This window comes from Zingiber officinale, chromosome 2A (assembly GCF_018446385.1).
Source record: "Zingiber officinale cultivar Zhangliang chromosome 2A, Zo_v1.1, whole genome shotgun sequence".
In the NCBI taxonomy this organism is placed as follows: domain Eukaryota; kingdom Viridiplantae; phylum Streptophyta; class Magnoliopsida; order Zingiberales; family Zingiberaceae; genus Zingiber; species Zingiber officinale.
The window spans coordinates 111,679,788-111,690,339 of record NC_055988.1 but is presented as its reverse complement, the minus strand read 5'-3'; the positions used below and the strand labels follow the sequence as shown (position 1 = coordinate 111,690,339).

General features: G+C 38.5%; 1 long non-coding RNA gene across 1 annotated transcript; it reads right to left on the bottom strand.

Moving 5' to 3' along the window:
- Window positions 1-438: 438 nt before the first annotated feature.
- On the bottom strand, window positions 439-2,921 carry LOC122039893. Its single transcript, XR_006128428.1, has 4 exons — window positions 2,495-2,921; window positions 2,235-2,397; window positions 2,027-2,139; window positions 439-1,689 (listed from the first exon to the last, which is right to left on the bottom strand). It is a non-coding gene; the product is annotated as an uncharacterized LOC122039893 (long non-coding RNA).
- Between the last annotated feature and the right edge of the window lie 7,631 nt (window positions 2,922-10,552).

The following is a 10,552-nucleotide window of genomic DNA, read 5'->3' as shown; positions in this document are numbered from 1 at the left end:
GGGTAATAGATAAGATAGTGCATAGTCAAAATAAAATATGGAGATCAAAGTATACAGTCTCATCAGGGAAATAAAAACATGATCATAAACTGACATAATGAATGTACATACTCAATCTGGATTCAACACATAATATCATGATCATATGGTCATAGTAAATGAACCTATCCAATCTAGTACTAACTTATAAAGTCAAGAACATAAATGTAATAATAAATGCACATATCCGAACCGGTCAAATATACATAGTGTAATAAACAATCAACTCACCAGAGATCATCAATAATCTGTTCATAACACCTGAGCAATATAACCGGTAGCATATACATGTGTAATAAATGACATGTATAAAGCATGACAACCATATGCAGCAAATATAGCTCATTCAAGTGGAACATATCACAATCACATGTAGCTAGTATCTACTAGACATGTATACAAATATATCTACACAGATGCACCGTGCATCATATGCAAATGCGCATGCATGCTCCATGGTCACCCCCACAACCTCTCGAGACACCACGACCCCTGTATGGCCGAGAGACTTGAATCTGTGACAACTGTACTATCCTCCAATCATTATATAGCGGTCGAGGTGAACAGTTCACTAAGTAGTTATCTAACTACATAGCATTAGGGTCTCTGACTGCTCATAAGGTCGGATATTACTCCAGCCGCTGAGTGGCCGGGTGGCACAACAGGACTAGCTCCACTCCAAGGTACCACTCTCCCACACTGGCCGAATGACAGCTAACATGACTAATAACTAGCTCATATCGAAAGTGAGTAATGATCGCATAACTAGCTCATACCATATGTGACCAATAGTCGTTAGCATGCATATATATATATACATGATTGTCAACTAGCTCATACCACAAGGGAGCAATGGTCGTCAGTGTGCATATGATGTAATGATACACATGATATAAAAAATCATGATACTGACACGATATCGACAGAATCATCATCAATGCAACACCTCAATCCATTATAAATACCTCTAGTACATGATCCATCAAACACCTATATCTATAGGTATGGGTAGATCCAACAAGTGTCTACTAAATATCAAATACAGTAAGTAGCATCACCAGACACATACACACCATATACGTACGTAACATACAATGTAGGTATAATCAACATAATACCTCCAATATCACACCAAACATATACAATCACTAACATAGATATTATCGACATGATCCTCCAATAGTACACATCAGACACATGTACGCACAACATATATACAATCAACATGAAACCTCCAATAGATAACACCGGACATGTGTACACATACAACATATAAATGTACGGTCAACATGATAACTCTTATGGCACATACCAAACATGTATACACATAACACCATTTGCATAATCAGCATGTTAAGTCAGTCAACAAAATGTATCCTACCATACATACTCTACATGTGAATATAACAACAGAGTATAGATATTCAAATCTTAAGACTGTATATAAAATAAATAGATCATCTCAAAGGTCAAGCATAAATATAGGATAACAATAAAGATAGATTTAGGTAAAGTAACCTAATCCATCAAGTAAAAGCAACCATGCACTAAATTCAAAGAATTAAAGAGAGCAAGGAAGAAATACTTGCCTTTATATAATACACCTATGAAAGAACCCTCACATCAAGATGCTCGTCTCAAACCAAAGTCCTGCGATCACATAATGTATTTAGCTATTTATATATATAGCAAATAGCTAAATAAAATCCCCAATTTAATTAGAGTAACTCTAATCAAACATGATCTTTGAGTAATCCCCCAATTAACCTTAAACATATTACAACCTAATCAAATTAGTTTATACATCAATTAATCCAATTATTTAATCATGGAAATCTTTTAGGATCGATACACTTAATTCATCTACAGTATCAATTGGATAATAACTTCATATTGTCACTTAATCCAATGATCCTATTAACGATCATACTGCCATCTATATCAATTAATCATGAAATAACCATCCTGAATCAACTACAAAACTCACCTAAATTCGTAGCACAGCCACTTGACCCGTTGTTGGAGGAGGTTGAAGCTGGAAATACTAAGCGAAACAAGGTGGAATCGCTGTCCAACCAATCAATGCCCCAAAATCAGCACCTAGCATAGAACCAATGCCCAATTCACAATTAGAACTATTTCAATTGAGCACAAGACCAAATTCTTGATCCACAACCTTCAAACTAACCACTTACCCCAATCAACGCTCACCTTCTAGTCAGATCAGTTGATCACCCAAATCAGCAGTTCTCAGCTCTTCTGGAGATGGTGAATCTGTCCAACAGCCCTCACCGCCTCAGGGATCGTCGGTCCACAGTGGTGGCATGAATCCAACATTACATGGGCGTAGCTATAAATCTAAAATCCAAAATGTGTCGATCTGATGTCAAGCTAGATGCAGAGAAGTAAGCTAAAAGTAGAGATCTAGGGCACCACAACGTGCCCCTGCTCGTACCTGTAGAATGTCGACTCGAGTTGAATCGTCGGCGGCCAGCTGGAGGGATCTAGGGTACGGCTAGAAAGGAAGCTCGTGTTCTCAACTTTCGGCGAGTGCTTGATGTCCGCGGCTAGGAATGGGAAGGCGGAGATGAGGCGACCTAGCAGAGTGGCACCAGCGTCAACAAGTTCAAAAGAGAGTCGGACGGTCGGCGTCGCATGGAAGATGAGAGGCGATGTTGTAGCTTTGAGGTTACAAGGGCATCGCCGGCTAAGGAGAACTGTACTGGCGACGATTGGCTCATCGAGGTGGTCGGTGTCGATCGGAGTGGAAGGGAGAGATCTAGAGCACGGGGTGGCATCTGCGCCGATCGTGTGAGAAGGAGAGGAGAAGAAGTTCGGAAGCAGAGGAGAAAGAATAGGGAATCGAGTAGGGATAGAGGGGATCAGTGAGACGAGAATGAATTCATAAGTTTTGGGCATTTATATACTTACTTTCTCAATCAACTCTAACTCAAGGAATATTCAAATAGGCTTTCCCTATGTCTAATAGCTCTATCATCTTAAATATATCATACGGACTCTGTTTAATTCTCAAAAAATTACTAAAAAATTTTAGAAAATCTAATAAAGTTATTTATCAAATAATCTTATTATTTAATTATTATTTGGGTGCAGAGGAGTCTCTGCCTGACAAATGGACAACATCTCCCCTGTAACTGTGACAATATAAATCATGAATACAACCACAAGTTATAATCATCAGCCCATACGGCTAGAACATACACAACCATGCAGTTATATACATAGCTCACTCAGTTGGAACAAAATGATCACAACCACGTAGTTATATGATAACAGCTCACACGACTGTACTAAAAACACCGTGAAAAAATGAAAGGAAAGCCCAAACAAACCAAAATAATACAATGTGTGTCGGCGCGGCTTAAACACAACTGAATACCAAAACGATAAAGTAGCTACACGGCTAAACACTAATACAATGCCAATACTATAAGGAAAATATGTAAGAAAACAAAAACCAAATAAAGACCGTCTTCTGATGTGATGTGGAACCGGCAGACAGGATACACCAGGCGACTTCACAATCATCTACCTGTTACCTGAGGAAAAAGAATTCACAAATGCAGTGGTGAGTGCGGGTCACTCAGTGGGTAATAGATAAGATAGTGCATGGTCTAAATAAAACATGGAGGTCAAAATATACAGTCTCACTAGAGAAATAAGAACATGATCATAAATTGACATAATGAATGTACATACTCAATCTGGATACAACACATAATATCATGATCACCCCTAGCATAATAAATATGCATACCCAATCTGGATATAACACATAAGGTCAATATCAAAAATGACATAATAAATGCACATACCCGAATTGGTCAAATACACATAGTGTAAGAAACAGTAAACTCACCAGAGATCATCAACAAATCTACTCGTAACACTTGAGCAATATAACCGACAGCATATACATGTATAATAAATGATATGTATGAAGCATGACAACCATATGGAACAATCATATCTCATACAAGTGCAACATATCACAATCACATGTAGCAAATATCTACTAAACATGTATGCAAATATATCTCCACAGATGCACCGCACATTATATACAAATGTGCATGCATGCCACATGGTCACCCTGCCACCTCTCCAGACATCACGACCCTTGTATGGCCGAGAGACTTGGGTCGATGACAACTGTACTACCCTCCATCACTATATAATGCCCAAGGTGAACAGTTCACTAAGTAGTTATCTAACTACATAGCACCAGGGTCCCTGACTGCTCACAATGTCATATATCACTCCAATCGCTGAGTGGCCGGATGACACAACAAAACTAGCTCCACTCTAAACTACCACTCTCCTATAGTGGCCAAATGGTAGCTAACTTGACTGACAACTAGCTCATATCAAAAGGGAGCAATGGTCGTAGGACCAGCCCATACCACATGGGAGCAATGGTTGTCAGCATGCATATGTATATATGATTGTCAACTAGCTCATACCACAAGGAAGCAATGGTCATCAGTGTGCATTGATGCAAAGATACACATGATATAAATAATCATGATACCAACACGATATCGACACAATCATCATCAATGCAACACCTCAATCCATCATAAATACCTCTGGTACATGATCCATCAAACACCTATATCTATAGGTAAGGATAGATCCAACAAGTGTCTACTAAATATCAATTACAGTAAGTAGCATCACTGACATGTTCACACCATATATGTACACAATCTACAACGTAGGTATATCAACATAATACCTCCAATATCACACCAAACACATACAATAACTAACATAGATATTATCGACATGATCCTCCAATAGTACACATCAGACACATGTACATACAACATAGATACAATCAATATGAAACCTCCAATAGATAACACATCAGACACATGTTCACACAACATAAATACAATCAACATGAAACCTCCAATGAATAACACCGGACATGTGTACACATACAATATATATAAATGCACGGTCAACATGATAACTCCTATGACACATACCAAACATGTGTACACATAGCATCATTTGCATAATCAGCATGTTAACTCAGTCAAAAGATATCCCTTATCATACATACTCTACATGTATATACACAACAGAGTCTATATATCCAAAAGCTAAGACTGTATATGAAATAAATAGATTATCTCAAAGGTCAAGCATAAGTATCAAGTAGGATAACAATACGAATAGATTTAAGGTAAAGCAACCTAATCTAATAAATAAAAATCATGCACTAAGTTCAAAGAACTATATAGAGGCCAAGGAAGGAATATCCACCTTTATCTATCGATCGCGATAAACCAATCCCACATCACGCTTCTCGTCATTGATCGAGGTCATGTGTTATATATATAATGTATCAAATTATATATATTACAAATATATGAATCGTGTACCAAAAGAAATAGCTATCTTTAGCGCATTAGCTAGTACTGGTTAATTTTTCCCTCTATTGATTAAATCAAACTATTTCTCCCACCCCAGCTTAAATCATCCAAATGCTCAGCTCACATGAATCATTATTAACCTTTAATCCTTCCATAATTGCTTATAATGGAATAACCTTAACATTCCATAATCATTTTAGATTAAGTTCAAGTAAAATTCACCTCTTGATTTCACTCAAACACAATAGCATCAATTAAAACACCTAATATGTTACCAATACAATTTCAACAATCCATCCACATACTTCCATTGGTTAATCACTAGCTAAGCATCCACATTACCAAGTAAAGAAAACCATCCAACAATCTGTTAATTACTCAATTCTAGTTAACAAATTACTCTTATTACCTCTTCTTCTTCAGCAACTTGTGATGGCACAGATCCGACAAAGCTGACTTCCAGCTAACAGTGATGTGGTGGCCGAAACCAAGCAAATCCTCTACCTTCAAAACCAGAACCCCTAGATCAACACCACGTAAGGATTAGATACCCAAAACTTGTGCTAGGGTTAACTTCTACTTACAATTTTGTGACCAGGAAGCCTAATACTCCTGGCAATCAAGTGGAAAGAAAGATCGATCTGTGAAGCAGAGTACCAAGGATACTGCTAACCCTCAATTAGCCAGCGTCTGCCGAGATCTAGCACCGGTGGCTGCAACTTCTCTTCGACGAAGGAAATCGGTGTGGCAACGAAAAAGAGACAGAAGGCTTGGCGTTGAAGCCTGCAGAAATCAGGGAAAGAGGATGATCGGGTGAGGTTGGCTCCCTCTCGAAGCTCCGATGGTAGATTCTCGCGAGGAATGCCGAGGGGAGAAGGAAGAAATCGGCAATTGAGTGGAATGAGCGATCGTAGTGCTCGAATGAGGAAGGAAGGAAATCATGGAGAAGAAAGGGAGAGCCCGACATTTTAAGGCTAGGGTTCTATAGCATTAGCCTTTATACTTAGGTTAACTTAATTAAGCTCTAAGTCCACTCTTTAATCAACTCCCACTTAATGGTAATTCCAAACAGACTTTCTTCTGTCCAATAGATCCATCCCCTTAAACATGTTGTACTGCATCCATTTAAATCCTGAAAAATCTAATAAGGTTATTACTTAAATAATACTTATTATTAAATTTACCATATCTAACAGTTTACAATGGTGAAATCTTAGTAGGTCAATGTTGACCAGATGTTAAGCATGATATGAAAAGTCAACCAAGTCAAGAAAGACTGAATGTTTGATAATTATGAAGTCCCAAAGGTCAAAATTGACCAGATCCAAGGCAAGGAAAGTCTTGGTAGATTGGAGCCAATTAGATACTAGGCAAAGTGAGAGTTCAACCTTGGTAAAGCTAAAACAAAGGTATTAGTTGAAACCACAAATTCGGGTTTAAGGAGGAGGGGGTGCTATTGTGATGTGAGCAATCGATTACTGAGTGTTAGTAGTCGATTGATGAACCCTAAACCATGAGTTCAAAGTTTGAGGAAGTTTAAGGAAATTTACAATGTGATCACTCAACTGTATACTAGACAAAGTGAGAGTTCAACCTTGGTAAGGCTAAAACAAAGGTATCAGTCGACTGATAAAAGTTCAATTATCTATTGATGACCTAAAACCATAAATTTGGGTTTAGGGGGGGGGGGGGGGGGGGGGCTATTGTGATATTAGCAATTAACTACTGAGTATTAGTAGTTGATTGATGAACCATAAACCATGAGTTAGAAGTTTAAGGAAGTTTAAGGGGATTTACGATGTGATCAATTAACTATTGTGTTTTAGTAGTTGATTGATGCGTTACTCAAGTGGTGCACTTGACTTATGTTCATAACACCGTTAAAGTAAACGAAAAAATTTGTAATTGATCATGAAATTCAATTGATAATCAATAGTTGACTTTTATTGGTATAGTAGTCGACTGCTACTGAGCTAAATGGAGTCGTTAGGCTGATAGGTGTTGGCAGTTGACTGTTGAGTGAAATGCAATCACAATAGCAACCCTATAAAAGAGAGTTTTGTGGAGGTTTTGAGTTGCTGGTTCTTAGCTAGTTCTTCAAAGTTTTGAGGAGAAGTGTTGTTATATTCCAAACCTTCAGGAGACAATCCAAAGCAACCAAAAGTAGTTAAAGAAAAGATTTATTATTGTAAAGCGATTTCATTTGCATTGTTCATATTTGTTATTATATCTTTGTATTCTTACTTGCATTACTTATAAGAATAGAGATCGTAAGAGGTTTTTCCTCCCCTAGATAGTATCTGGGAAAGAGAAATGTTAGACCGTGGAATAGAAACTCGGAGTTCTGGACCACATAAAATTGAGATGTTGTGCTTGTGTGTTATTTTTATATTTGTTTATTTTATTTACTCTTGCATATTAACATTTTTATATACGAGCACATGATTGACAAACACAAAACAAGCAAATTATTTTTCACTCTCTAGCGACATAATTAGTTCTAACAAATGGTATCAGAGCAAGGTCACTTTTCATTGGACTAAATGTCAAGAGAGTAATAGTGCTATACGAAGAGGAAAAGATATGATTTTGGATTTTTTGATATCCAACAAGTGGTACAAGAGTGAGACCGAGTTTACGTTGAAGGAGCACTGTACTAGAGGAAAAAAAGTCATGATTTTGAGTCCTTAGATGCCTACAAGTGATATCAAAATAAAAATTAGAATGTATCCCAAAGACGAATTTGGATACGAGACCCGAGTTACTCCACTATCCAAAATAGAAAATGTTGAGTATTGAAGATCACGAATGGAGTATTTCTTGATAATGGACATCAATAATTGGTTCATTCTACTGGACAGATTTGAAACTTCAAAGGATAGCAAAGAAAAACACTTAAAGAAAAAGAAATGAACTAAGAAGCAAGTTTAAAAATCGAAGACAAATAGCAAGGAAACATAAATTATTGTAAAATTTTACCTAACAATGTTTTGTGCAAGATAGATGAGTACCAAGATGCCAAGGAATTATGGATGGAACTAATAAAACTTTATGAAGAACCCTCACCGACACAAGAGAAGGACGAGCGTAAGAAGGGAGAGTACTCAATGGTTCGAGAATAAGAACACTTGGAGGTTGAGAGGTGTTTAACATCCGAGATGGAAGATGAAGAAGCATTCATCTAAAGGATTGAGGGGGGGGGAGTATAAGCCATTGACACTAGAACAAGAGGAACCCTCGACATCCAGAGCCAATGAAGAGGAGGCTTGTACCATCTTTACGAGTGTAGATATCTCAACTCATGCAGGTGAAACAAGTTTAAACTTTTAAAATAAAGATCATATTATATGATTTAAGTATAAGGAGAATGGACTATAAGAGCAAGTATTCAAATTTGACAAATAAGAAAGCTTAAGTGTGACCTAAGGCAAAGGAGAAGCCATAGGAAATCAAACCTTATGTCCTATTTACTTGAGAGGATAGATTCAAAAATTGAGGAAAGTTTTTTTCTTGAATAATTTTCCACTATTTATTTCATGATAAAGGATGGATTCTTTATTCTTTCCATCATTTACTTGTTACAAAATAATCAATGCATGGATTCATAAATCTATCTGCAGATTGATTTATGAACAATTTTTTATCCACCCAAATCAGATGGAACGACTTTCCTTCCCTGTCACCATCTCTGTCTACCATTTTGTGCTTGCCAAGGGTGGCCTTGCGGTGAGCGATCACTCTCTCACACACTTTCCATGACCAGCAAGCGGCCCTGTTCCGCCCCACAACGAGTAGTTGGTGGCAACACTCTCACATGCTCATCGCAAGTAGCAAGGGGTCATGCGCTCGTTGTGAGCAACAGGCAGCTGCACATGGCTACGAGCTGTGGGTGTCCCTACTAATCGCCCCATGCGACCATCAGCTACTTCATCATTTTTTTTCATCCATCCTTCCTCTTTCCTTCTCTTTCTCTTCCATTCTCTCTTCCTCTTCCTCTACCTCTTCCTGCACCTCCTTCCTGAGGGATTCTTTTTGTAAGTATCCCGGGGTAGTTTTGATATGGTCAACTAAGTTCAGTTAGTCATATTGTGTTTGATCCTTGTGTCTAAGTGTGTAGAAGCTTAGGAACACAAGAAGTCGAGCGGAAGACGCAGCTAGTGAGAAGGATAGCACGGGAAGGGAGTCGACGAACCCGGTGCATCTGAAGGATGAGATGCTGTAGAAGAGTACACTGGCAAATGAGAAGGATGTACATGGTAGTCCAAGGGATGAGAAGTCGGGGAGGAAGGCTACTCGAGCAAGTTGGCCTCTTCCTCTTCCTCTTCCTGCACCTCCTTCCTGAGGGATTCTTTTTGTAAGTATCCCGGGGTAGTTTTGATATGGTCAACTAAGTTCAGTTAGTCATATTGTGTTTGATCCTTGTGTCTAAGTGTGTAGAAGCTTAGGAACACAAGAAGTCGAGCGGAAGACGCAGCTAGTGAGAAGGATAGCACGGGAAGGGAGTCGACGAACCCGGTGCATCTGAAGGATGAGATGCTGTAGAAGAGTACACTGGCAAATGAGAAGGATGTACATGGTAGTCCAAGGGATGAGAAGTCGGGGAGGAAGGCTACTCGAGCAGAAGGCCAGAGTTGGGTTTGGGTGAGCTCAATTTCGGACTGCCGGAGCATCACCCAAGCGAGTAGAGCAAAAAATGGTTAATAATAAAAGTTAACCATTTTCGGATGAACAGTACGAAAGCGTCTTTAAATGTTTGGAAGACGTCTTCTATGAACAGTACAAAGGCACCTTCAAAGGCTTAAAGGCGTCTTTAGTGAACAGTACCAACCTCAAGTAACTGTTTATTTCCATTGAGTTATGGATAAAACTTTATTCACTTGAAGGCGCCTTGAACCTTTTTGAAGGCGCCTTCCACCCATGGATAGGATTTTCCAGGAGCTATAAAAAGGCCCCTGGAGGTAGGTAAAAAGTAAGGCTAAAGAAACAATCTCGAAGGAAAAGGAAGGTCTGGTGTTACAACTGCATTGAAGAAGGGCACATCAAGGACGACTGCCCCAAACTGAACAAGGCCAAAGGACCAACAAAATCAAAGCTCAAAACTCTGAAGG